The 26,219-nt window shown below is 38.6% G+C and overlaps 1 long non-coding RNA gene across 2 annotated transcripts in view; it reads right to left on the bottom strand.

The window, feature by feature from the left end:
- Positions 1-4,730: 4,730 nt before the first annotated feature.
- The window catches only part of LOC123001447 (uncharacterized), a 28,943-nt gene continuing 7,454 nt past the window's right edge, over positions 4,731-26,219 (bottom strand). Inside the window, exons 2-6 of one of the 2 annotated variants that reach the window (XR_008959294.1) lie at positions 14,117-14,342; positions 12,559-12,721; positions 11,424-11,537; positions 9,091-11,080; positions 4,731-8,889 (exon numbers count right to left, since the gene is read on the bottom strand). This is a non-coding gene — a long non-coding RNA (uncharacterized LOC123001447). The remainder of the gene's footprint in view (positions 8,890-9,090; positions 11,081-11,423; positions 11,538-12,558; positions 12,722-14,116; positions 14,343-26,219) is intronic. The other variant, XR_008959293.1, reaches the window with a different exon arrangement.

Genomic DNA, 26,219 nt, shown 5'->3' with positions numbered 1-26,219 from the left:
AATGGTGAAGTTAGTTATTGGTGTCCAGTCTTATCTTCCAGGGCATGAATTACCTGGGGCAATCAGGTCATAGTCCCTAGGTGGTCTCAGTTTTCAGTCCTAATGGCTGAGTTATGTTGCTGCAGATGGTCTCATGCCTCAAGAACTTTGTGGAAATTAAAAGAAAACTAGGACATAAAATTATTGCCTTTATTAATTTTATACATTAATCAGAGATATTTGTTTTGTTATACCACAGTTATATTAGAAATTTTCCTATTTGCTTTCAATAAATACTTAATTCTTTTGATCATATATTTGGAGTGACCCAATTACTTATAAGAACGAGTATTCAAAATATGGTCTTAAACATACTGGACGTTTTCCCTTAGTGATAATTGTAGCTGCTTAGGCAACTTTTTAAAATTAAAAGAATATGTCAAAGCTAACATGCTAATTTATGGCATCTGAAGTGTTGTTTCTAACAAAATGTGAGGAAGGAATCCATGTGTTTGAATAGATATGAAAGAACAATTTTTCCAGTTACAATGATCTCTTCAGATACTTTATATTAAAAAAAAAAAGAGTCAGTATTTCATTTATATTTCCGCTTACATTTAACAGATTTTTATTGGGCATCTACCATTTTCAAGGCACCATGTAAAGTCTCTAAAGAATTCAAAGGTGAATTTTTCCAAGACCCTGACCTGATAGTTTAATAAGATGGATGGCCGAGAAAACTGTAAGAGAGGGAGATTTTATGCAAATCAAGAGCAGTCATATAAAGTACTTCCAGACGATAGTATTAAAATATAATTTTTAAGAAGTTAAAAACATGATTCTCATACAAATACAAAATGACATGAGTCAGAGTTTTATTAACTCATTAGTGAGGGAACCATGAAAATGATAAAGATCCAAAGATCATTTTGAGGAACTGGGTATTTATTGGCACTTTGAGAAAAGAATGTTAAAATGTGATGGGTAGGTTAGATGCAAAGCTAGTTAATGTCCTACAGGGCAGGAAAATCATAACCTTGAGAACTATGTTTTCTTCCAGAATAAAATCTACAAGTAAACATGCAATTTCACACAGTCTAAGGTCTTAATTAATAGTAAATAACAAATTCAAACGCAGACATTACCTGAGATGATTAGATAACCTTTGTAGGAGCCATTTATACATGACACTGAAAGTAGTGTTTTCATATGGGAATTTCTAAGTGACATTTCTTGGGGATGTTATTCTAAATCCTGAATCCCAAGAAAAATCAGTTGAGAAAATGAGAAACAGGAAAACGTATTAAAATTCTCCCATGAGAATTAAAGCTTATCAATGTAGAGACATTATTGGCTCAGAGAAGTCCATGGACACCAAGGGGAAAGCAAGGGCAGTAAATGATCATACACAGTGTAGAAGGTTAAGTTCAGTGTTTCTAGGAATGCTTCTAGGTAAAATTTTAGACAATTTTTCTTAACAGACAAAACACTCTTAGAGAAAGCTGTGGACAAGGAATCATTTAAACATGCGAAAACACAGATGGGGTGTGGGTAGGAGGAAAGAGGGGCTTTCTAAGCAAAGGGAACTCTGTGAACAGAAGCAGAACGTTTGGAAAGTGTGCGGAATCTATAAAACCTATACACAAGGGAAGATGAAGATCGGACCAGATGGTAGAAGGTCTTGAGGTTCCAAGATAGGATTTGAGTTTTATTCTGTGAGCAGAGTAGTTATGTGATTATAGATGGGTTTTATGCACATAACTAAGGCTGTAGATTGTTGGGAAGGGGGTGAGGGAAGCTAGGTAGAAGGAGCGATGACACTGGAGTCAGGCCGGTGGGTTAGGGCAATGTCACAGTATAGGTTCGATGTAGCTCTGGCCTTAACTGGGTTAACAGCAGTGGGAGTGGAGAGCAAGGGGAAAACAGATGCGCCACTATCGTGGTGGTAGATTCCAAAAGGCAGGTCAAACGCTTGGATGGATGTGTGTGTTAGGGGATGGGGAGGGGCCAATAAGAATGTAAGAGGAGTTAAAAAAATTAAGTGTGAGACTGGAATACTCATATCGGAAATATGGGAAAAGCATTTCTGCTTTGCCGTTAAAATGGCTTATGATGATGATTATCTTACCAATAAATTTGAATATTTATCAAAAGAAGGATTTTCTGTAAATTATCTCATTTGAAATAAATTTTGTTTCTGTGTCAAAGTTATGGAAAAATTTTAAAAAACCTTTTTTCCAAAATATATTTTGTCTTTTGCAAGAGAAGGTCACTTAGACAATAACCAACCTATTGTGGGGTCAGTTGGCTTTGGAAATAAGCCAATCCAGGTAGCAAGGGTCTGGATATAACCTCAACAATTGAGTACCCCAAACTTGGGTTCTTTTGAGTCTGTGTCTTAGTCAATATCTACTGGTCATTGGCATTATGAATGGACAGTGAGAAAAACAAAGGAAAGAGTTTTGGAGATAGGAAGGCAATGGGTTAGGGGGAGGGAGAGTCTCAGCAGAATAATTGCCCACCCCTACTCCTTTCTCTTAGAAGAAAGAGAACAAACTCTATCCATGGGAAAATGGAACATTAAAATCAATACTAACACTATTCATCAATTCATTCAGTCCTATATAATTAATTCTTATTCTGAGGATCTTGGATTACCCATCTACTTTCATGAAGGTTCCTGCATCTGCACTAAAGAGACTCCTGGATATCCTGACCTAGTATACTTTTGGTCTTGGTTTTTCTAAGCTATAGAATGGCTATATTTTTGGGGTGTGTTGATATATATATTATGGGATGTGTGTCTTTGGCTTGCTTGTGTATGTATATAATGCTTAGCTACCTATGTTTCGGTATTTTATTTCACATCGAAATTATCTTGATATCCGAAGATTCTCCATTAATTAACTTAGTTTAATTGTAGTTTAGGGTGTAAAATTATCTAAGCACCTTAGAAATTATTTTCAAGCTGACACACTCTAAAACATAATTACTGTTATAAAAATGTTAGAATCATGTTTCAGTTTCGTTGAACACATGATTTTATGTTTTTTACATTCCTAAACATTTTATAGATGTCAGTTATCTGGTCAATAAACTGATATAAATCACTTAAGAAATCAGATTAACTAGGCTCTTCAAAAACAAATTAAAAAACAATCCCATTTATTTGTACTTTGTGCCTCACTGATAGCATGCCACACTGACACCATCAAGGAAAAGATATATAATTGGTGTTATTTTTTTAAATCAAAATTATTAATAAGTCTGACTTGTCCAAAGATTCACTTTAAATATGGGAACCTGAATTCCTTCTTAAAAGAAGCTTCTGAGGGGCGCCTGGGTGGCTCAGTCGTTAAGCATCTGCCTTTGGCTTAGGGCGTGATCCCGGCATTCTGGGATCCAGCCCCGCATCAGGCTCCTCCGCTGGAAGCCTGCTTCTTCCTCTCCCACTCCCCCTGCCTGTGTTCCCTCTCTCACTGGCTGTCTCTTTCTCTGTCAAATAAATAAATAAAATCTTAAAAAAAAAAAAAAAAAAAGACGCTTCTGAGCCCATAGTTCCTTTTGTTTTGTTTTACTGAAAAGGCTAGCATAATAAAAGTATTAGAAACTCAGTTCCTTTATTTTCTGGAAATTTTGGCAAATGATTTATATAAGTACATATTTATTTCTGTAAACCAATCAGACAGAAGTTCTTTAATTTAAGAGGTGTTGTAATCTGATAGTAACCTCAGACACATGGCACCTGGCCTATCTAGCTCTCAAAGAACTGTCCTTCATCTGAGATCACATCTAGGCAAGAAAAAAGAGAAGACTAGCAGACTGGTTGCTCTGTTGTCTTCACCAGCTCAACCAACACAGCTCACCAGATGGTCAAACCATGAAACCAGATTCCCATCCATCATTCACCTAATGCTGCTGCTGATAACCTATCAGCTACGTACAAACTCAGGACAAAGAGTTTGTAGCTTTGCACAAAACAGAACCAGAAGCTGGTTCTGGCCAGGATCCAAAAGCAGAAGGAAGGGCTCGGCATCAAGTTAAAGAGAAAAAGAGAAGAAACAGAGTTAGCAAAAGTAAAATTGCAGTGTGCTGGAGAATCCCTCTGGGGGCCTAGAGAGGATAAGCCCGTGAGAAACACTTCTTGGACAACACAGTGTAATTTGTTCTGACACAGAGTCTACTTGGACATACTGGACCATCTCCAAACAAAGTCTGATTTTTGGACAGTTAAAAATATTACTCTCGTTCAAATACAGAAAAAAAGCACATGTCAAAAATTTTATTCTTGTTAATGAAGGAACTGGCAGGATCAGCAGACTGATTGAAAAAAGAACTCATGGTACAGAGATTTATATAATCAGAAAGTCAGAGGAGCGCAGAAATAAATCTTCTAATGGATACAAAATTGGTTAGTGTCTTATAGAGCCCTCTAAGTATAATACTTGGGAGTTATTGTTTCTACTGGACTGAAATCTACAAGTAAATTTTTAACTTCGTAAAGTCTGTGCTTTAATCAAATATAGTTAACAGTGAAGTCTCATACAGATGCTTTTGTCTAAATAGTTAATTATGACATGTGGGATCTTGAAGGCTTTGAATAGATTTTGGATTTTATCCAAAGTGCAATGTTTTCAGCAGAGTGATGATGGTAGCTTGGATTAGGGAATTGGCAAGGGAAACCGAGAATGTTCTGTGGATTCGAGGTATATTTGAAGGAGGAAGATATGCAGGATGATTATCAGATTACTGGCATGAGCAACTGGGAGTATTTGGGCCGCATTTACTGAGACAGAGAACTGGAGGGAGAGCAGATGAGAGTGGGGATGGGGAAGTTACCTTGGGGGCACTGGGTTAGCGGTGTCTGTGAGAAAACTAGAAGTCGCTGGAAGTAGACTTGTAGGTACTGGATCTGGGGCCAGCAGAGAGGTCAGCGTAAGAGGTAATTGGCAGTGCGGGGCTGCAAAGTATGGGGTGTGGATGGCCTCTACAAGGAGAGCTCGTAGAGCAAGATGTGAGCTCAGAATGGGGGTCTTGGCAGCCCACCCAAGGGTCAGGTGGCACAGGAGGGGCCAGCAAAGGAGACAGACTGAGGGTCCAGTGAGGTAGGAGGAACTGGAGAGTCAAGAGAAGGGAATGGGTTTTGAGAGTTTGTCAAAGAAAACCATGACCCTCAGGCACTGTTTGCGTTCACTTATGTCCTCTGAAAAATACATGTTGAAATCCTAACCCCCAGTACTTCAGATTATGATTTTATTTGGAAATAGGCTCATTGAAGATTAAGATGAAGTCATACTGGAGTAGGGTGGGCCCTTAATCCAGTATGGCTGGTGTCCCTTTGATTTATAAAGTGCTGAGCACTGGTGATTTGGGCAAGAGTGGCTTTGCTGAGGATCAGGCAGGGCCAGACTGCAGTGGGGGTAGAGTAAACCGCAGGAGACGAGAGGTGGAGGCGGGTTGCTCAGAGCTGTGATCCCCAAACCTCACGTGCTTACAGAGATTCTAACAAGTTTCAGGAAGTGTGTACCTCTCTCACAGTTGTATGTTGACAACATTTCACATCATAATTTTAAGTAATTTCTATCTATCTATCTATCTATCTATCTATCATCTATCTATCATCTACCCCTCTCTCTCTCTATGCATTCTTTTGGGTCCTGTACCCAATTTCCACATGTGTAGGGGATAGGGGTTTCCCCACACTAACAAGCAATTCCCAGACGCCAGCAGGGTGTCCTACAATTCAATTCAATTCAATTCTGACATCATTCACCCAGATATAGCACCGAATTCCACAGGTGAGGGACTCAGCCTTACAAGAACCCCTACCTGTCCCCACCTCCACTTCAGATGCTAATCACAAGCCCAGGTATCACCTGTGCTTCTGACCAACTGGCTAGAAATCAGAGGCTCCCACAACCCACTCTGGTTCAATTAATATGCTCGAGCAGCTCACGGGAATCAGAGAAACATTTTACTTACTACATCACTAGTTTATTCTATAAGAATATAACTCAGCAACAGCCAGATGGACGAGCTGCATAGGGCAAGAAGGTATGTGGAAAAGGGCTTTGAGCTTCTGTGCCCTCTCAGAGCATGACATTGTCCCGAAATCTCCACGTGTTCCCCAACCCAGAAGCCCTTTGAACCCTGTCCTTCTGGGTTCTTATGGAGGCCTCATTACATGGGCATGATTGATTAAGTCATTGACCATTGGTGATTGAATGCAATCTCTAATTTCTCTCCTGTCCCTGGAGGTGAGGGGTGGTGGGTGGGATTGAAATTTCCAACCGCCTGTCACGTGATTCTCCAGGCAATCAGTACCCATCCTTATGTGGGGTCTAAAAGCTACCTGATTAAAATAAAGGCACCTCCATCACTCTCTCACTTAGGAAATCCCAAGAGTTTAAGAGCTGTGTGCCAGAAATGGTGACGAATACCAAATATAGATTTCTTATTACAAACCACAATATCACAGGCATATTGTAATTATTGAAATTTTAAGATAAAACTCTTATATGGTCCTTTAAAATATACTTAGTGGAATCAGTATGCAATCACAATTTGATATTCAGCAATTCACTTAAAATATTCATGAACAAGTTGGAAATTTTATGCTGCTCTTTCCTCCATATAATCTTATTTTCATTTGATTTCTTCAGCAGAATTTTATCATAATATATCTTTATGTTTGGCAATCTTTTTTTTTTTTTTGAACAGTCTTTGCAATAAAATATAGACATTGAAATTAAATTTTAAAAAGTCCTGCAACCATAAACTTTGAAGTCTTAAATATTTTTCTTCTGGATTGATTTCTTTTTACAATTAACATTTGCATACAATTGGTCAAAACAACATAATGCGTTATAAAATTCAATAAATAATTGTTAAACATATAAAAGTTACTGGAAATGTATCTGTTAATGAGATAGATGGTGGGTTTTTTTTTTCCCCAAGTAGTTTAAGTATGTGTGGTTCAGTATTTTTTGTGGGAATGAGACAGAGTTCTGCATCAATACTTTTCCCATTTTTTACTTTCATTAAAATAGTCCTCGAGAAACCTTTTCACAGAAATGAGACAAGAATGGAAGGACTTCGTTCTAGGGATACCACTAAATTCTTTAAATGCCTTCTGAGTTATATGGTAAAAATCAGAGTGTGTATATCAAACATCATTATAAATAACCCATTGCTTGATAAAGAGATTAGTTTTGCTGTCAGTTGTGTTGAAAGCAAGAATTGGAAAAGGATCTTTCACCCAGCTTCTGCAACGATTCACTTTCTCAACACATTTTGAACTGCCCCTTTGTTTGGCATTGGGGTGAGGGTGTCACACCTAAGGCAATGAAATTTAAGCTTCCAGAACCTTCACTTCTACCTGCCCTAGCAAATGCTGGGAGTTAGGAGCCTTGCTACTTGAAGTGTCAAGTTTGTGGCTGGACCACATTAGTATCACCTGGCCATGCCCTTGGGGATTGTCAAATATGTAGACTCTCAGAGCCCGTCTACACCCCACCAAATCAGGATCTACATCTGACCAGGTTCCCCAGATGTTCATAGGTTCTTTGAGGTTTGAGAAACACTGCTGTTGGGTATTCCAGGTTAGGAAGATAAACCAAGTTGCAATCAGTTAGCATTTCTGGTAAACTGTCTAAAGAAATTTCAAAAGAAAAAGGACCTGTATCCCCCAGTCTGTAGTATTTCGTGTGTTTCCTTTGCTCATTTGAAATGAATATTCACTTTCATACTAAATTTTATATTTTTAATTGTTTTCTTAAAAGGAACTCCCAATACTGTATAACCTTCAGTGCTTACAAAATCTGCTTGCGTCCTGGCCAGGGACGGGTGCTGAGATCAGAGAGTGGAGTGGAAAGAGAGAAAAGGTGCAAAGGGAGAGTAAGCTTAATGGAGAAAAGCACCACGGCTAAGTGTCAATGATGAGGGCCTGCTTGAGGTTAGTGTGTGACTTTTTTTTTAGCAGCTCCTGGTGATAGACAGGGAGATGGTGGGTGGATGTATTTTTCCTGCATAGTTTTGTGAGGTAGATTCAAGAGAGGGAGGAGGGGGCATGAGAAGATGGAAGTTTCTTCTCTCTCGTTTTATCCTCATGACATCCTTATGACATGTGAGGGCAAATATATGATCACCATTTTAGAGTTGAAGCTGAGCCTTGGGTCAGGTACTTTTCTAAAATGCCACATTGTCCTTGACCCAGTTTATCACCTCCCCAGATTCAGTTAGCTTTTCCTGCCCCGCCCCCTGCAACTTTGCTGTTTGTTCAGTGGAGAGACCAACTGACCCTCTAAGCCCAGAGGGGTGGGTGCTCTGGGGGTGTTGGTCTTTGTCATGGTCTCCATGATACCCCCAAAGGAAGAGTTGCTCCTGTACCGAAGTTCCACCCAGCTTCGCCATCGGTTGTACCTCTTCCCAGCGCTTCTGGACTCAGGTGAGCACCGTGCCACAGGCAATGCAACCGGCTGCTTTGGCAACTGCCTAACAGGGCCAGGTGACATCACCAGATGTGTGTGGGAGTCACTGCTCCAGGGGGTGAACTGAGAGATGAGACAGAGGAAAACAAACTCCTTTCCCCTGATAGATGGAACTGAGGCTCAGGGTTTCTACATGGCCCATCTGGATAGCATCCTGTGCTGGGAACCAGCTGTGTCTTTCTTAGCAGCTCTTGTTGGCTCAGTCATATGGACTATCTTCAATTTGCTTTCTGTTTTTCTGTCTCATTCTGAAGGCCGTGGGGTCGTACCTCCTAAGGAAGCCCCAGCACGCAGCCTTGCATCAGCTTTTGCTTCCGAAAGTATGCTGGACCAGGAGACACTTATCCAGGATGCAGCTGACCCAACATAGAAGTTGCCCCATTTTTAAGTGTTCACTGTATGCCAGGCACTGAGCTGAGTTCTAGGAATGCAAAGTAAAACAAGAAAGACCCCTTCCTTCAGGGGTCAGGGTACAAATTCAGCCTTCCCATCTCTGGGTCCCATTGTCCTTTCTAGACTTCTCTCTCCCTCTCCCTCTGCCCCTCCCCCCACTCATGCACATGTGCTCACCTACACATGCTCTCTCTCTCTCAAAAAAAAAAAAAAAAGGATGGAAACTCACCAGATGTATTCTACTGCAGAAAGTTAAATCCTTCCTGTCACACTGCTCAGAATTCATCAATTCTGTTCTCTGAGTGGGTTTTATGTGAAAGTATAGCTCGCTCTTTCTGTGTAAATAAAATAGAGAAGCAAAATAATGTAGCCCACGAAAGTAATTTACCTCAAATAGTATGCTTTTCATTTACTCCGTTGAATCCGACACACCTTGTGGTAATCTAGGTTATTAGCCATTCTAACAATGAATGAATACATATCCAGCCTTCTCATTCCCTTGTCTCTTACATAAATGTTGTTATTCATACTCATTCATTCATTCATTCATTCATTCATTCATTCACAGAGAGAAGGTTGTTGCACCAAATTTAATAAAATACCGACTTCCTGTGTAATGTTAGCCTTTGGTGAAGAACTAGCAGCCTGCTTTGACCCATGAAGTTGAATGTTTGGGAGAATTCAAACTTGGCATAGCATGGGTCAAAGGGATCATCATTTTATACAGGAGGAAATCGAGTCCCTGGGAGGGACATTAGTTACTGACAGAGCTGAGATTAAGCATAACCATGCCCTCTTACCATCGTGATGTTTGGAAACCATTTTCTTTATCAGAAAAAACAATTTCTATTTTGATATTCAAGTTTCATCCACCTACTGCAATCCTCTCTTAAGACTGAACAACTGGGATGAAGTCTACTTCTCAAAGAAAGGGCCATAACCTTGGAGTTAATTATTTATGAGGAAAGCATTCCTATTTGCAACTGCCACATAAGAATTTGGGAACAGCTGCAGTGTTAGGCCATAGCCTCTTCCCCCACTCCAGTGGCAAAGACAAGATTATCTCTGCTAAATTTTCTAGGTGATTTCCCCTGCTTTACATTTTGTCCAGATTACAAATGTCCAGAACACCCTACATGTAATTTTGCAGAATTGACAATATTTAATGATGCTAACATCTTCGTAATCATTACTTTGAAAATATGCACCTAACTGCCTGGCCTGAGTAAGGGAAAATGTTTGCCTCATCAGGACTTTTAGTGGATTTTAAAGTAGATCAATCCACTGGGAAAGAGTTTGTATGAGATTGTTCTGTTTTGGTTTTTTTCTTTTAAGTTAATTTTTTGAAATTTGCTGCATAAGAATAATGAAATGAACTCCAATGAGATTAATTTAGTATAATGCTTTCTATAATTAAATCCCAACTTAAGTTCAGTACTGCAAATATGAGTAAGCATCTAAATTAAATCTGTTTTAACTACCCTCTAATAGTCTAATAGAAAATCTATGCTTGGAACCAAGAACTCCAATCTTAAATATTTGCCGTCTTAGCTTGAAAATTGGGGGAAATGGCTCCAGGGTTAAACGTGGAGTAGTTAATGTAGCCCTACATTTTGAGTTAAGGGATTTAAGTTCTAGTCCCAATTCTGCAACAAAACATCTCCCTCACAAAACCACTGCATCTCGCGTTTGTAATCTGTCAAATGAGAGATGTAGTCTACGAGACAATATTTGCGTTTCTTGCCCCATTCAGTGACTCTAAATGAATGTCAGTCTTTAGTATTTAAGTGTGCATTTCGAAAGCCCTTGCTATGATTTGTGTTATCACACATTTGGAGATACTGACTCAAGTAACTTTGAGAAATTATATTATACAAGGAAATAATTTTATAGATACTCATATCCAGTAATCAATAGTGGTTCTTGAAATCACTCAATGTGAATCAGATTTTAAACCCTTCAGGAACATCATATTCTCAAATTATGCTAATACATATCTTTCCAGTAGAAATTTTCTAAATGAAAGGATTTTTTAAATGTATATAATCATTTCCAGTTAGTGAAGGAAGATATCAGGCCTCTTGTGGTTTACAACACTCAAGTGAAATACTTAGCTGGATAGGTTGTTTGTTCGGAATATACGTCAGGACATAGTTTCCTAAGTGAAGGTATTCGGTTAAAGACTTTGCAAGCAAAGACTCCCAGTAGCAGATGTCTCCCTGTTAAATAAAACATGGTAGAAATATTATATTTGGTCATTTAACAATTGCATGAATTAGACAGGATGCATGGAGTTTTTTAAAAAGATTTATTTATTTATTTTAGAGAGAGAGAGTGTGTGTGTGCAAGAGAGAGAATGGGGGGAGGAGCAAATGGAGAGGGAGAGAGAGAGTCTCAAAAAAATTCCGTGCTGAGCACAGAGCCTGACAGGGGGCTCCATCCCAGGACCCCAAGATCATAACCTAAGCTGAAACCAAGAACTGGCCGCTCAACCAACTGAGCCATCCAGGAGCCCCAAGATGCATGTTTATATTCTAACTTTACAGAAGGAAAAAAACCGACCTTCAGAGAGGTTAAGCACCTTGGCCAATTTGACACAGCTCTTCTGCTGGGACCAAAATCCAAGTCTTTTATTCAGTTACTCTGTTCACTATATCACAGGTTCCTTTGAGTTGCCTAAAAGGAGAAAAAAATTGTACATGGAAGGTAAGAAATGCCTCTTTAAATGGATAAAGAGGGTAACAAAACAAAAGCAAGCAGCTCAAAGAGTCCCAGAGGAATTTGAAAATGCTGTGTTCAAATAATTTCTCTCACAAATAATTGTTCTCGCTTTTTTGCCTCTTGTTAGAGATGGAATTTAATTGTTGAAAAGACCGGTTTGAAAAAAGTTTCCATAAAGAATGTTACGGCTTGAGCTAGGGAATGGCAGTTTATAAAAGCTCACCTTTTGAGGGAAATACTTCTTCATACCTAGAATGTCGGGGAAGGGACAACACACCAGTGGGGCTGGTGGGCCTTGATGAAGGCTCAAAGGGCAATTGAATAAAACCTGAATAGGAAATAATTTGATTCAAACTTATGTAGATTACAACAGACAAAGAGTTGCTAGATATTTAATTATGTATTCCAAGTCAGAAAAATTATCAATAACTGATTGCAGAACAAATATAAATAGTCTGTTGTATTAAAATTTCTCCAGATAAGAAAAAATAACTTTCTTTTGTATGAATAAGTGGTCGTAATACTTGGCACATTTGAATCATCAGTAAACTGATTATTTAAAAAGAAATGTAAAGACTCCATTTCTTTGTTGTACTATTTTGCCTTTGGAGACTGTATTTTTGGAATTGTTAACCCTGTATTTAACTACAGGAAATGTTAACAGAGGTAGTGTAAGGAAGGCAGCGATTCTCAACCTGGATGCCCATTGGGTTATTCAAAAGGGCGGCCACAATGGAGAGCTCCTGCTATAGTGGAAAGGCCATGGGCCTTGATGTCAGAAGACCTGACTATGAGGACCACTTCCTACATTTATTTATTCATTTTATTTAATGAATTTAAAAATATTTGATTGATTTGATTAATCTAAGCTCTGTAACATTTGACTTTTAGTCCTTATCCAGGGGTAGTGCACGTGTGCTGCAGCTCATATAATTTGGGGGACCCTTTTGAGAAAAAGAATATAAAGATATCGTACCTTTGCAAATATTAGAAAACTGTCCAACCAGTTGAACACTAGGCAAGTGTCAGTAGCTTCACAGTAAATCCCGTTCTGTCTTTACCATCAGATTATTGATGTGTCATGTTGAAGAGTGGACATAAATGTGCATTACAGCGTTAGAGAACTTTGTGCAGTATCACTATGACAACAGAAGAAGGGAAGGATGAGGTGTTGGGAGTGACATTTGTAGAGAGAGAGTCCAATATAAAAGTCAAGGAGTGAAGGAGAATCGATCTTTGCCAAAAGTACAGTTCCATCATCATTAGTACATATACATTGAATATTTTTCCCTAATATTTTATAATCTAGAGATAATCACTGACTGCCAGCTTTTTCATTGTTATTCAAATAGTTTCCTTTGTTACTAAAAAATGTCATCCTTGAAATTACTGTCAGAAGTTAGGAATATACAGGGCGCCTGGGTGGCACAGCGTTGAGCGTCTGCCTTCAGCTCAGGGCGTGATCCCGGCGTTATGGGATCGAGCCCCACATCAGGCTCCTCCGCTATGAGCTTGCTTCTTCCTCTCCCACTCCCCCTGCTTGTGTTCCCTCTCTCACTGGCTGTCTCTATCTCTGTCGAATAAATAAATAAAATCTTAAAAAAAAAAAAAAGTTAGGAATATACAAGTTGGATCTGGAATAAGGAAGGGGTTTGCTTATATATTCATAAATATAAAACGAAAATCTCACTTTGACCCTTTTTATATAATGTCCTTTTCTATATCCTTGAGATCTCATCTATTCATGTGGCTTCAACAGCCACATGTATCTTTTTTCTCATTTCATGTAAGCCATGGTTGCACACTGGATTCATGTGCCCATCAAACCCAAATACCACGGGTGCCTGGGTGGCTCAGTCGCTAAGCATCTGCCTTTGGCTCAGGTCCTGATCCCAGGGTCCTGGGATCGAGCCCCGCATTGGGCTCCCTGCTAAGCAGGAAGCCTGCTTCTCCCTCTCCCACTCCCCCTGCTGCTGTTCCCTCTCTCTGTGTGTCTTTCTCTCCAATAAATAAATAAAATCTTAAAACAAAACAAAACCGAAATCCCAGTCTCCAGTCTTTCCTGAGTGCAAGATATATACATATGCCTACTAGACCTCCACCTTTGTTCTCAAATCTCATCACTTCACAATTGCAAGCACAGTAGCCACCCAGTCTCCTACCAGGACCCCTATCTTAGTGAAGGACCTACTATCTACACAGCCATCTAAACAGGAGGCCTTGAATTCAGCTAGTCTCCTTCCTCTTCCTCACCCCTGACATCTGATCAGTTATTAAGTCCCATGGATTCTACTCCTGTATCAATTATCACCTTCTCTGTCTTTCCACTGTCTCTCGTTTGCATTAGGCCCTCATCGTCTTGCACTGAACTGTTGCAATATTTGAGGAACAGGTCTACCCCCCTTCCAATTGCACTATCAGTATTCTTTCTGCAGGGTGGAATTGATCATGTTTACAATCCTTCAAAAGCTTCCTACTTTTGAAGATAAAATCCTCAAGAGCATATCATATTCAGGATATGGCCTCCAACTTACTATTCTTATTGCTGTTTGATCCAATATGAAAGAACTTCTTAGAGTTCTTTATCATGTCAGCTTTCTCATTTTTGTGCCTTTGGCCATGCTGCCTTTCCAGGCTTCTTTGCCTGCTTCTTCTACATACAACACATGAACATCCTACAGGGCTCAGCAGAGGCATCACCTTTTCACAGAAGCTTCCTTGGCTTCCTCTGACATCCAGGCTGAGTTGGATGCATCTTTGCTGGGAATGAGAGAAGAGGAAGTAGAAGTAACAAGTTTAGATAACTCATATGAAAAAGAGCAAAAAAAAAAAAATGAAGCAGTAACATTTTGGGAAAGGACTATTCTCTAAAATATATAAAGTGATAAAGACAAAATCTTAAAAGAAGTCAGGGAAAAAATTATAAGAGTGATTGCTAACCTTATTAGAAACAAAGTAAGCCAGCTGACATTACATTGACATCTTTAAAGTACTAAAAGGAAAAACAAACTCTAAAATCTTACAAAATCTTTGTTCTTTTTCCCTCTTTTCCTGCTTTCTTTTGGAGCAAGTTTTATTTAGGATTCTATTTTATGTCCTCTATGGGTTTTTTCACTTTGCCTCTTTTATTTATTTTTTTAAATAGTTGCCCTTCAGTTTACCATGTGTCCTTGATCTGTCACAGTCTACAGAAACATAAATAAATAAGTTATATATTGTATATAAAACATATTATATGTCTTTAAGTATATATGCACTCATAATAGTATACTTCCATCTTTCTGGAATTAAGCAATAAGAAAATAACCATAACTGAGCTGAGCTGGCTCAGTCAGAAGGGAATGCAACTTTTGATCTTCGGGTCATGAGCTCAAGCCCCATGTTGGGTATAGAGATTACTAAAAATAAATAAATATTTTTAAAAGAAAATAGGGGCGCCTGGGTGGCGCAGTCTTAAGCATCTGCCTTCGGCTCAGGGTGTGATCCCAGGACTCTGGGATCGAGCCCCATGTCAGGCTACTCCGCTGAGAGCCTGCTTCTTCTGCTCCCACTCCCTCGTCTGCTGTGTCCCTCTCTCACTGGCTGTCTCTCTGTCAAATAAATAAATAAAATCTTTAAAAAAGAAAAAAAGAATCATTTATATTTATTTACATATTTACTTTTTCTGGAATTCTCCATTCCTTTGTGTAGGCTGAATTTCCATCTAATATCATTTTTTTTTTTTTTAGTCTGAAGAACTTCCCTTTTGTATATCTTGTAGTTCTTACCTGTTGGTTGCAGATTCTGTTGGTATTTGTTTGTCTAAAAATTTCTTTTTCTTTCATTTTTGAAAGATTTTTGTACGATTTTAGAGTTTGTTTTTCCTTTTGTTTTTGTTTTTCCTTTTAGTACTTTAAAGATGTCAATGTAATGTCAGCTGGCTTACTTTGTTTCTAATAAGGTTAGCAATCACTCTTATAATTTTTTTCCTGACTTCTTTTAAGATTTTGTCTTTATCACTTTATATATTTTAGAGAATAGTCCTTTCCCAAAAATGTATACTTACTAAACATTCAAAGATTGAGATTCATCCCATGTTTCTAAAAACGAACTATGTATACTTTGTATTGACCGAATTCTTCTGGTTCTGCATCACATATTGCTGCTTCTTCACAATGTCTACTAATTTTTTATTATATGCTAGATACTATAGATGCTATGTTGCTGAGTAGCTGGCTTTTATATTCTTTCTTAATAGAATATTGAGTTTTATTCTAGCAGATAGTTAACTAAGCCTGACACTTTCAAGGATTATTGTTAAGATTTGTTAGGAAAATTTTAGAGTAGCTTTTACTGTGGAACTAGATTAGCATGACTTTCGCTGGGTCTCTGTTGAATGTCAGAGTTATTTTATGAGGTGTCTCCACTCCAGCTGGTCAGGACTCAAATCTCTCCCAGCCTGGGTGAGTTCTAGTAGTTGCTCAGCTCAGATTTCCTTAGTAGTTTTTCTTTCTTCAGTACTTGTTTTTTGCCCCATCTTCTCATTTCTTGCCCCATGCATACACAGTTTTGTATTGGACCAAAAACCAAGGGGAACCATATGCAGAATTCTGGAGTTTCCTTTATGCACAGCTCCCTTGTCTCCATTCCTGCACCACCATTTCCAGCCGCGTCAGTAGCCCAGAGCTATGATATCTGTTTATTCAACCCAGTGAGACTGCTGCACTATCTTTGGCTCCTTCCCCCTGCTCTACCATTTGCAGAGTGCCTCCAGGCAAAAAGCTGGTATAACTGTGATGTTCATCTTATGTTTCTTTTTCTCAGGGATCATAGATCTATGTTGTCTATGTCTAACGTCTCAAAATAATCATTTCCTGTATTTTGTCCAGCTTTATAGTTGTCTCTGGTGAGAAGATTGTCTGTTCACAAGTTATTTTGTGATGGCCACAAGCAGAAGACCTCTAACATGTTTTGAAATATACTTTGTGAAGTTATAACTCAGCCATCTTTGCAAGTTTTAAAAATTCATTTGTCTTATGAATATTGCATGAAGAACAGAGTTTTTTTTTTTTTTTCTATTTTGAAAATATTGGCTAGACTTTCCTAAGTCCTGAGAAGTAAAATTTTCACTGTATAAACCTTGGACAACTTCCCATGGGTTGCTGTTTCAAAACTGAAATGGCAAAAAGAAAAAAAGTGATCAAAATCCTACAAGAAATTTTAAACTTTGGACATCTCAAGTGCAATCCTATTGCTGTTCTACAAAAATCAGAGAGAGATTTATTTTTTGTGCTTAGAATGGTTGCCAGATTTCAAAGAGCACTAGAGTAAAATACCAGAAATATTGAGTCTTGTTCTGGTTCTATCACTTCATAATCATGTGATAATGAATAAAGGTGACAGTCTCCTCATCTGTGAAATTATGTCTGGTTTATTGACCTCATGAGATTAACATGTGGTTTAGATGTAGTTAAATAGATCAGAAAGGACATCACTCCTCATACTTTGAGAAATATAAGGCAAATTTATGAGTAAAGATGATAATTTCAAGTGTGAAACTTTCAGAGTAAGAAGAATGTCAATAATGGGATGAAAATAAGATCTTCCTTAGAGCATAACTTACTTATTTTTATTTGTAACAATGTAATTGAAAATCATTTTTTCTTCTTCTTTTTTTTTAGTTTTTATTTACATTACAGTTAGTTAACATACAGTGTAGTATTAGTTTCAGGGGTACAATATAGTGATTCAACACTTCCATACAACACCCAGTGCTCATCACAAGTGCCTGCCTTCATCCCACATCACCTATTTCACCCATGTCCCTGCCCACCTCCCCTCTGGTAGCCATCAGTTTGTTCTCTGTTAGTTAAGTTTGTTTCTTGGTTTGCCTCTCTCTCTCTTTTCTTCCCTTTGCTCATTTGTTTTGTTTCTTAAATTCTACATGAGTGAAATCATATGGTGTTTGTCTTTTTCTGACTTATTTTGCTTAGCATAATACCATCTAGTTCCATCCATATCATTCTTTTTTATGGCTGAGTAATTTTCCAGTGTGTGTGTGTGTGTGTGTGTGTGTGTATACCACATCTTATTTATCTATTTATCAGTTGATATTTCCATGATTTGGCTATTGTAGATAATGCTGTTTAAACATCAGGGTGCATTCTCTGAATTGGTATTTTTGTATTCCTTGGGTAAATACCTAGTGGTGCAATTGCTGGATCGTAGGGTAGTTCTATTTTTACCTTTTTGAGGAGCCTCCATACTGTTTTCCAGAGTGGCTGCTCCAGTTTGCATAATTAAAAATCATTTTAGTGGTTTTTAGAAGCAAAGCAAATTTCACTCAACTTAGTCAAAATATGTTTAAATCTGGTATGATCAATTGTCTTGTAGTATTTCAATCATATCTTAGTTTTTATTATTTAGCTTAAATAATTGAAAATAGTTATTATGCTGATAGAATTTCATCGAAGAAAGGAAGTAGCATGATTTATTCTAGTAGTTCTGATGTAATCATAGATGCTGTGCGTTCAAATTGTGACCCAAATTCAAAGGAATTTATTGCTGTTCTTAAATAGCATTTTCCAAAAAGAAACTCGTGCTGTTGAAACTTTCAAAGATTGCAATTTATCCCATTTTGCTAAAAATAAGGTATTTACATTTTTTTGAGCCAATTAGTTGAGAACATCATTAGGGACCACACATTCCCTTACCCAATTAATGGGCTTATTTATGTCAAAATGAACTTGCTTCTCTCAGTAATCTTATAATCACAGAATCATAAGACATGAGAGCCAGAAGACACCATGGACTTGATCTGAGCCAAGATTTCATCTTGGAAAATCAAATACTTCGATGGTGACCAACTCTGGGGAGTCCATGTGCAATGCAGACAGAAAAGAGACTGTATACAAAATGGAAAAATAAATTAATGCCATGTCCATCCACAACAATAGAAAATACCACTTTGCTTCCAGGAGTTATTTAATCTATTAATGTTTTTGAATGCTTCTGTCATCACTAGCGGAAAGTAATGTACTTGGTATTTTGAGAAGGTAGAAAGGAGGTGAAAATAGAGGTTTTCTCTGAAATATCTTAAGCTGAGATGAGAAAGAAAGCCTGATACAAGGAAACTGCATTATTATTTCTGTATACATGAGTTGGGGCAGCTGAAATGAACTTAGTTTCATGAGGGCTTATCATGCACCAGGTTGCTATAATTGCAATGGGTACAAAAATGTGGAAGAAAAGGTCCTTGTCCTCTTGTACCTTTAAGTTTCATAGTGATGGAGGATATATGAACCAAGGTACACATTAATGCAAGTGGGTCCTGGATTGATAAATGTTGTAATAAGACAGAAGGGAAGAGGTAGGAAATGAAGCCACAGGTGGAAGGCAGTGGCAGTGGGATGAAAAGAAGGGTGGAAATTTGGATATGTAGAAAGAAGACAACAGAAAATGGTAACTAGATATAGAAGGAAGGAGGCACCAATTGAGATGATAGTGGTTTGTTTGTGTGTTTGGTTCTGGGGTACTACTACCACCAAACAACAGGGAAAATAGTGGCATTAGGGACAGAAACAACAATGTTCTCTTTTTGACATGTTGACTTTGAGATGTCTGTGGCAAATCCTAGTAGACATGCCAGGAAGACCTTTGGATATGTGTGACCTTAGCCAAGAAAGGAGTCTAGACAAGAGGAAAGGATTTGGGGGCTTATAACGTTTAAGGCCTAATGCAAACAGTGGATGTAGATGAGGTTAACTGAGAAAAGAGTGTAGAGAGAATAGCAGTCCAAGAAAGAAGTCCTGGAGAAGAACAAAACTTCAGGGGCTAATTGAAGTGAGAGGACATTATGAGGAAGACCAAGAGCGTATAGTGAGGAAGGTGGAAGGGAACTGTGTCCTCCTGCCTGCGTGCCAGGCCCCTGTGTGTTGTAGAATAACAGCCCTCCATTGTCCCAGGAAAATGGATCCGGACTAAGCTGAGCCAATCTTGAAAATTTGCCTTTGCCAGTGATATGATTATCCATGAGCATGGGAGGCAGTCTTGGCCAGGAAGAAATAAGGGAAAGCGTGAGGGCTGCTATTGTTTTTCTTGTGAAAAACAACAACAACAACAACAAATAAATAAGCCCAGCACATAGATTTGCCTGTGTTCAGCCTCTCAAGGAAGATATCTGAGGATGAGTTCATTATAACTGTAGCATCCATCTTGGGCTCTGAAATAAAAAGCATGAAAGCAAAAGCCAACAAATTATACGTATTATGTACTAAACCGTCCCCATGTCTCCCCTGTTCCGATGTCGAAGCCTTAACTTCCAATGTGACTCCATTTGGAGATAGGATATTTAGGAAGTAATCAAAGTTAAGTGAGGTCATAAGTGTGGGGCCTTAATCTAATAGGACTGATGGCCTTATAAGAAGAGAAAGAGAGTTCTCTTCCATGTGAGGATATAAGAAGAAGCTGGCCATTTACAAGCCGGGAGAACCCTCACCAGGAACTGAATCAGCTGGTGTCTTGATCTGGGACTGCTAACCTCTGAGAACAGTGAGAAATATACTTCTGGTATAGACCACCCAATCTATGATAGTCTATATGGTGGCCTGAGCTGACTGATATAAGACGCTGTATGTTGTTGAGAGAAGGAAAAAAAGAAGGGTAGGAAGGGAGAGAACTCCAATTAGGGGAGAGTGGTATGGCAATCAGGGAAGCTAGATCATTTCCAAAGGGTGAAATGGTGGAAAATCTCTAAAGATGCAAAGATCAAGTTCAGTAAGACTGGAAATAATTTCAGAAGGTCATTGTTGAACCTAACAATTCAAATGATATGGTCAATATCTGGATGACACCAGAACAAGGAATGAATAGGAATTAAGCAAGAGAAAACAAATACTGACAACATTTTCAGGAAGGTTGGTTGAAAAGGGAAGATAGGGAGGCATCTAAAGGGATGCGAACACAAGGAAGACTTAATCTCTAGAATGGGAAAGTTTTTTAATTTTATAGGCAGAGGATCAAGAGTTGGGAGAGCGGGAGAAGCTGAAGATACCAGAAAGAGGGAATTATTTATGAAGACTATCTCTGAGAAGGTGGGAAGGGGTGGGCTTAGGAAGAGAGATGAAGATTTTGGCTTTGAATAGAAAAGACACAGTCTTCTTAGACTGTGTGAGAGGAAGGAATGGGCAGCAGAAGCCAGAGAGATGATATTATTCTTTGCCCTAAAGTGGGAGAAAATTTTGTTTGTGGAGAACGAAGGGGACGGGTGTTGGCTGGAAGCAGGAGTGGCCACATTCTGTATCTTTGGACAAGCTCATGCAGCTGCCTGTTGTCAGACCATGGAGTAGCATTAGCCCAAGAATGTGACCCTGTTAAGTCATGCATTTTGTTGCATCCATGTGAATGATAGCTCACTGGAATTGTTGCTCTATTAGGTTGTACATGCCACACGGCCTTATCAAGATTGGAAGTGATCCCAGGAGATACGTGACTGCATCAGTAAAAAAAAAAGTAAAAGATGAATTAATATGTTAAAAATAAGGAGGTAATTTTTGTGAGGTTACTCTTAAAAATCAGTTGTGTCTCTAGAATTTGATACCTTGATTCTGTCAGCGTAGTGCCTATGGAGGGATGAGCAATATTTTTTATTTTTACTTATTTTTAGTTTTTAAAAGGTTTTAAGTAATCACTACACCCAACCTGGGGCTTGAACTTACAATCCTGAGATCAAGATTCACAGGTTCCACCAACTGAGCCGGGCAGGCGCCCCTATTTTTTCTTTTTAAATTAAATACATGGATAGTAACTTGAGCATAGTGTGTATTATCCCAGCCTCTGGCTTATGTAGGCCATTGGCCGTGGAGAAAGCACGATCCCATCAATCCTGGTGGCATACTTAAGAAAGCTGGGCAATATGGTGACCCTTAGAAGAGATCATGGTCCATTTGATGAGAACATTAAAAAGTGAACATAAGAACTAGGTATGATATTATTAGTTATTATTTTCTACTGGTTTATTAAATAGCAACAACCACCCACCTGGGCTGCTTCTCTCTCTTTTTTTTTTGAAGATTTTATTTATTTATTTGACACAGAGAGAGAGCCAGCCAGCAAGAGAGGGAACATAAGCAGGGGAGTGGGAGAGGAAGAAGCAGGCTCCCACCAGAGGAGCCTGATGTGGGGCTTGATCCCAGAACGCCAGGATCCCACCCTGAGCCCAAGGCAGATGCTTAACAATTGAGCCACCCAGGGGCCCCTGGGCTTCTTCTCTTTTTTCTACCCTTTGTACGTATATATTGCCATATAAGGAATCACATCAACACAACAAAATCCTTTTATTGTTTTCTCTCATTATTGTTATTCTGAGTGTGGAGTGGGCCCAGTTAAGCAGTTTTTGCTTGGGGCATCTCCTGCTATTGTAGCAGGTGGTGTTGGGGCTAGAGTCATTTGTGGCTCACCTATTCCTGTGTCAGGAGGTCACTGCTGGCTATTGGCTGGGACCTCAACTGGAACATTAGCCAGAAAGTTACATTTGATCTCTGTGTGGTCTTGCTACTTTTCTCACAGCACAGTGCCTAAGTTCCAGAATGAGTGTCCCAACAGGACCGAGTGAAATCTGTATGGCCTTTCATGTCCTAGGCTTGGAAATTCCATAGCATCACATGGCATCACAGTCCCCGCCAAGATTCAAGGAGAGAAACAAAACCTCCACGCTCTATGGGAAAGTGTCAACATCACACAGGAAGAGATATATTGGATGGGGAGTCCTATTACAGCCATCTTGGAAAATACAGTCTGCATACTGCTTAACTACAGAGCGGGACTCTGTCTAGACTGTAGTCTTAAGGCAAACTTCTTACATCTCTTCCAACTGTACTCTCCTTTTGGAAATTTTGTCTCTCTGGCCCTATGAATGGTACCTACCAGACCTTCAGTGACATATATGCTGTCTGACAAGTTAAGGCTGGGGTTATTCCTTGTCAGAGACGTAAAAAAAAGATAGAATTTAATTTTTAGAGCAAATTTTGGTTCACAGCAAAATTGAGCAGAGGGTGCAGAGATTTCCCATATACCCCCTGCCCTCACACTGGCACAGCCTCCCCCACTCTCAACATGCTGCTCCAGAGTGGTATAGTTGCTTCAGTTGATAAGCCTACATTAACAGATCCTGATCACCCAAGTCCATAGTTTACATTAGGGTTTATCCTTGGTGTTGCACATTCTGTGGGTTTTGAGAAGTTTATGAGATGTATTTACCATTGTAATACCATACAGAATAGTTTCACTACTTGTGCTTTGCCTATTCATCCCTCCATCCCCTCAAACTTCTTGCAGTCACTGAGACTTTTTAACTAAAGCACCCTGGTTCTTCTGCCTCCAGTCTTTATTATACGTTATTATTATAATTGTATTTCCTTAAGAAATTCTGAACCCAGCTTTCCTCTGCTCAAAAACCTTCAATGATTCTCCATTGTATATGAAGTTAAAATGCTTCATTTTTTTGTTGTTCCTATGTTATAATAATTAAAGAAAAATCTGTGGATTGATAAATGATAGGCACTCAATCACTAGGTTTGGAGATTACAAATACAGTAAAATGGTATTTTCTCCCCTCTCTCATCCTTCCACTTATAGGTGACCTCCTTCATGGCATATACTATGCAGCTAGTTACATTCTCAAGCCCTGGCCCAAAGGAGCTAAATTAGCAGAAAGATATCTCTGGTAAAACTAGAAAAAAAGAGAGAGAGATTAAGCACAATAACAATTACGCTACAATTACGCTAAAAAGTTTGTCTTCTAGATCCTTCCTCTCAAGGGTTAGATAAGAAAAGATTAAGTTCTTTTCATCCTTGCCTCCAAAATTAGATCTTGCCTTAGATTCCTCAAGGTGGGAAATCTGTTGGTTTCAAATAACTAATAGTCTGGACTGGAGACAGAGAGTACGAACAACTAAGATTTTTTGGAGAAGACAGAGGAGTTGGGACTTGTAACAAGAGTCCATACAGGACACCCGATGGTTCAAATTTGGTCTATCATCTGCTTTTTAAATAAAGTTTTATTGGAACACAGCCACACCAATTGTTTTTGTATTGTCCATGGCTGCTTTCATGCTACAATAGCAGCATTGAGTAGTTGTGACAAAGACGGTTTAGCCTGTGGAACCTAAAATATTTACCATCTGGCCCTTTTTAGAAAATGTTTGCTGGCCCCACATCTAGAAAACCACTGTGAGGAGAAAGAATATTGGAAGCTATAGAGAGGAGACTGACTTGGGACCTCTGAGATGGACTCATTGCAGGGTGATGGGCTGTCAGGGGGAAATGCATGAACCTTTTGGCATCATCTTCTGGATTCTGGGTAGTGTTACAGTAATATGACACATTCTGAGAACAGACTGTGTGTCTATGCCCCTCTGAATAATAATGACAAAAAGAGTCACAAAAAAGTAAGAAAGGCCTTCCATCCTTTCGCAGTTTTATCTCCCACTTCATCCCACTGTGAACTCTATGTATTTCACACTGTAGCCTACATCCTAGAATTGGAATCTGAGACCTCAAGTTGTTGGGACTTTGTGCAGGTTCTTTCCTGGGTCTGTAATTCTCTTCTACCTTGTTGTAGACCTTGCAGCTTCAACTGAATTGCCAGCACTCCAGAAAGCTTTGCCAGATACCCAGATACCCTACCAATCCCAATGAGTTTGAGCTTCCCTTGTACCACTTAGCACAGCTCAGTTTATACTAGATTGTTAGAGCATGTCTTTCTCCCCCACCAGATATCAGCAACAGGAAGATAGAAATGTGGCTTTTTGTTTTCCTGTTTTAGTTGGACCTCCTCGACTCCTCTTATGTCTATCTTCTCCTTAGTTCAGTACCTTATAGACTTTAAATATTTATTGACTTGAACATGAGGGTTTAGAAAACAAAAGGTTTACAGTTCCATTCCCTCTCTCGAAGAAATCTAAAGAAAATGTACTTCGGCTCAAGAAGATTTCGTGAAGCTGTTCTTGAAGAGTAGACAATATTTATTGACTTAGTCATGAGAGTTTTGAAAACAAAAGCTTTGTGGCGCCATCTTTCTTCTCATGAAATCTAGAGAAAGAGTACTTTGGTTCAAAAATACTTTGGGTAGCTGTTCTTGAAAATACAAATTCCTCTCTGACAAATACTCCAGATTCCTAAAGTCTGTCATCTAATGAAGAAATGGAACCCATTAAAGCAATGGGTGAATGGAGATTATGTCTGGTGGAAGAAGCTACTGTAGGAGCTGTCCTCTCTCTTCTAAAACAAGAGGAGACTAGAGGCTCCTCCTTTACTGACATCTACTCTGATTCTCCCCTTCAGCCAAGATTAAATCAGAGGGGAGGCTGAGTCCAGGAAGCCTGAATGAAATTTTCCTGTCCCAGCAAGTACATTTTGTGCTAAGAGGGCAGAGAGTACTAATTTAGTACTCGAAAAAAAAAGGATCCCCTTCAAATATAAATTAATTTCCTCTCTTCAAACATGTTCGCCATCATCCCCGAACTGATGTCATTATTATGGTCATTATAGTCATTTGACAGAGGAGGAAGTGACTAGTTTAACTATATCAAAATATTTTTTTTAAACATTATTTTAGACCCCGACAAATGATAACAAGTTTAAATCCAGGACTATTTTTCTTAATAAAACTTATCAAAACCAAAATAAGGAGAATTTATCACCAAATGTGTTCCTACTGACTGGTATAATCTTTGTTGTTATAAATGTCATATAGCTAATTTTTATTCCTGGAGTTTGTCTAATATTGATTAAGTCAATAAGGACTAAAATGTTAGCATTCAAAAGGATGAATATTAGAGATGGTTGCAGTGAAGGTAGTTGTAGTAGTAACAAGTGCATTTTACATTGTTTCGTTTTTGAAAAAGTGAGTAAATAGATTTTAGAAAGGTTTAATATTTAATACAAAATTCACATAACTTTTGGAACAAAGTTTCTTTAATAAAACACATTTTGTTCTTAGGAGTCTATTTCAACATTGTTTATTCCCTTCATTGATTTAGTCTTAGGATATGTTCTGTATTATTCTTGCAAAGAATCATAATGCTCATTTTGATATGAAGAAAAGGAAAAAAGAACGTATTGTATGCAAAAATAAATCCCCGAATAATGCTCCATTGAAGACCATCCTGTTGATGCATAAATCAGTGTTTTCCTGGCTTAGCTCCACAAAGGTAAAGCTCAGTGTCTGGGTCACAGCCAAATGTTCTTTAAGAGCCATGAAGTACAGACACCAAATTTCCTTTTACTCAAATATGAAGCTACTGCCTAATGTGAAGCAGTCTTCATTGAATTGATGGTCTTACTCTCAACTTATTTTACTTAATCATATTTATTAGGGAAGCTTTGCACATCAAAAGCACATTTAAAAATAATCCCATTATTAACCTTAGGGCAAAAGAGTTAATGCAATGTATATTGCCAAGTTTATTAACTATCTTCTTGATGGGCTAACAGCTGTGTGATGAAGACAGTAGCCATCAATTAGATGAACAGTGATCTCGAGACCAGAGTTTTCAGCTTGGAATAGTCAGCTCAGTTATGGGCATTGAGAGGCAACCACTGGATGGACATATTTCCAAGGATTTCTCAGTTCTATGCCTTATGAGATAGCGTTTGTAA

Source organism: Ursus arctos, unplaced genomic scaffold (genome assembly GCF_023065955.2).
Source record: "Ursus arctos isolate Adak ecotype North America unplaced genomic scaffold, UrsArc2.0 scaffold_15, whole genome shotgun sequence".
Lineage (NCBI taxonomy): Eukaryota > Metazoa > Chordata > Mammalia > Carnivora > Ursidae > Ursus > Ursus arctos.
Note: the sequence above shows the minus strand (reverse complement) of the source record. Positions and strands in the feature narration are given on the sequence as shown.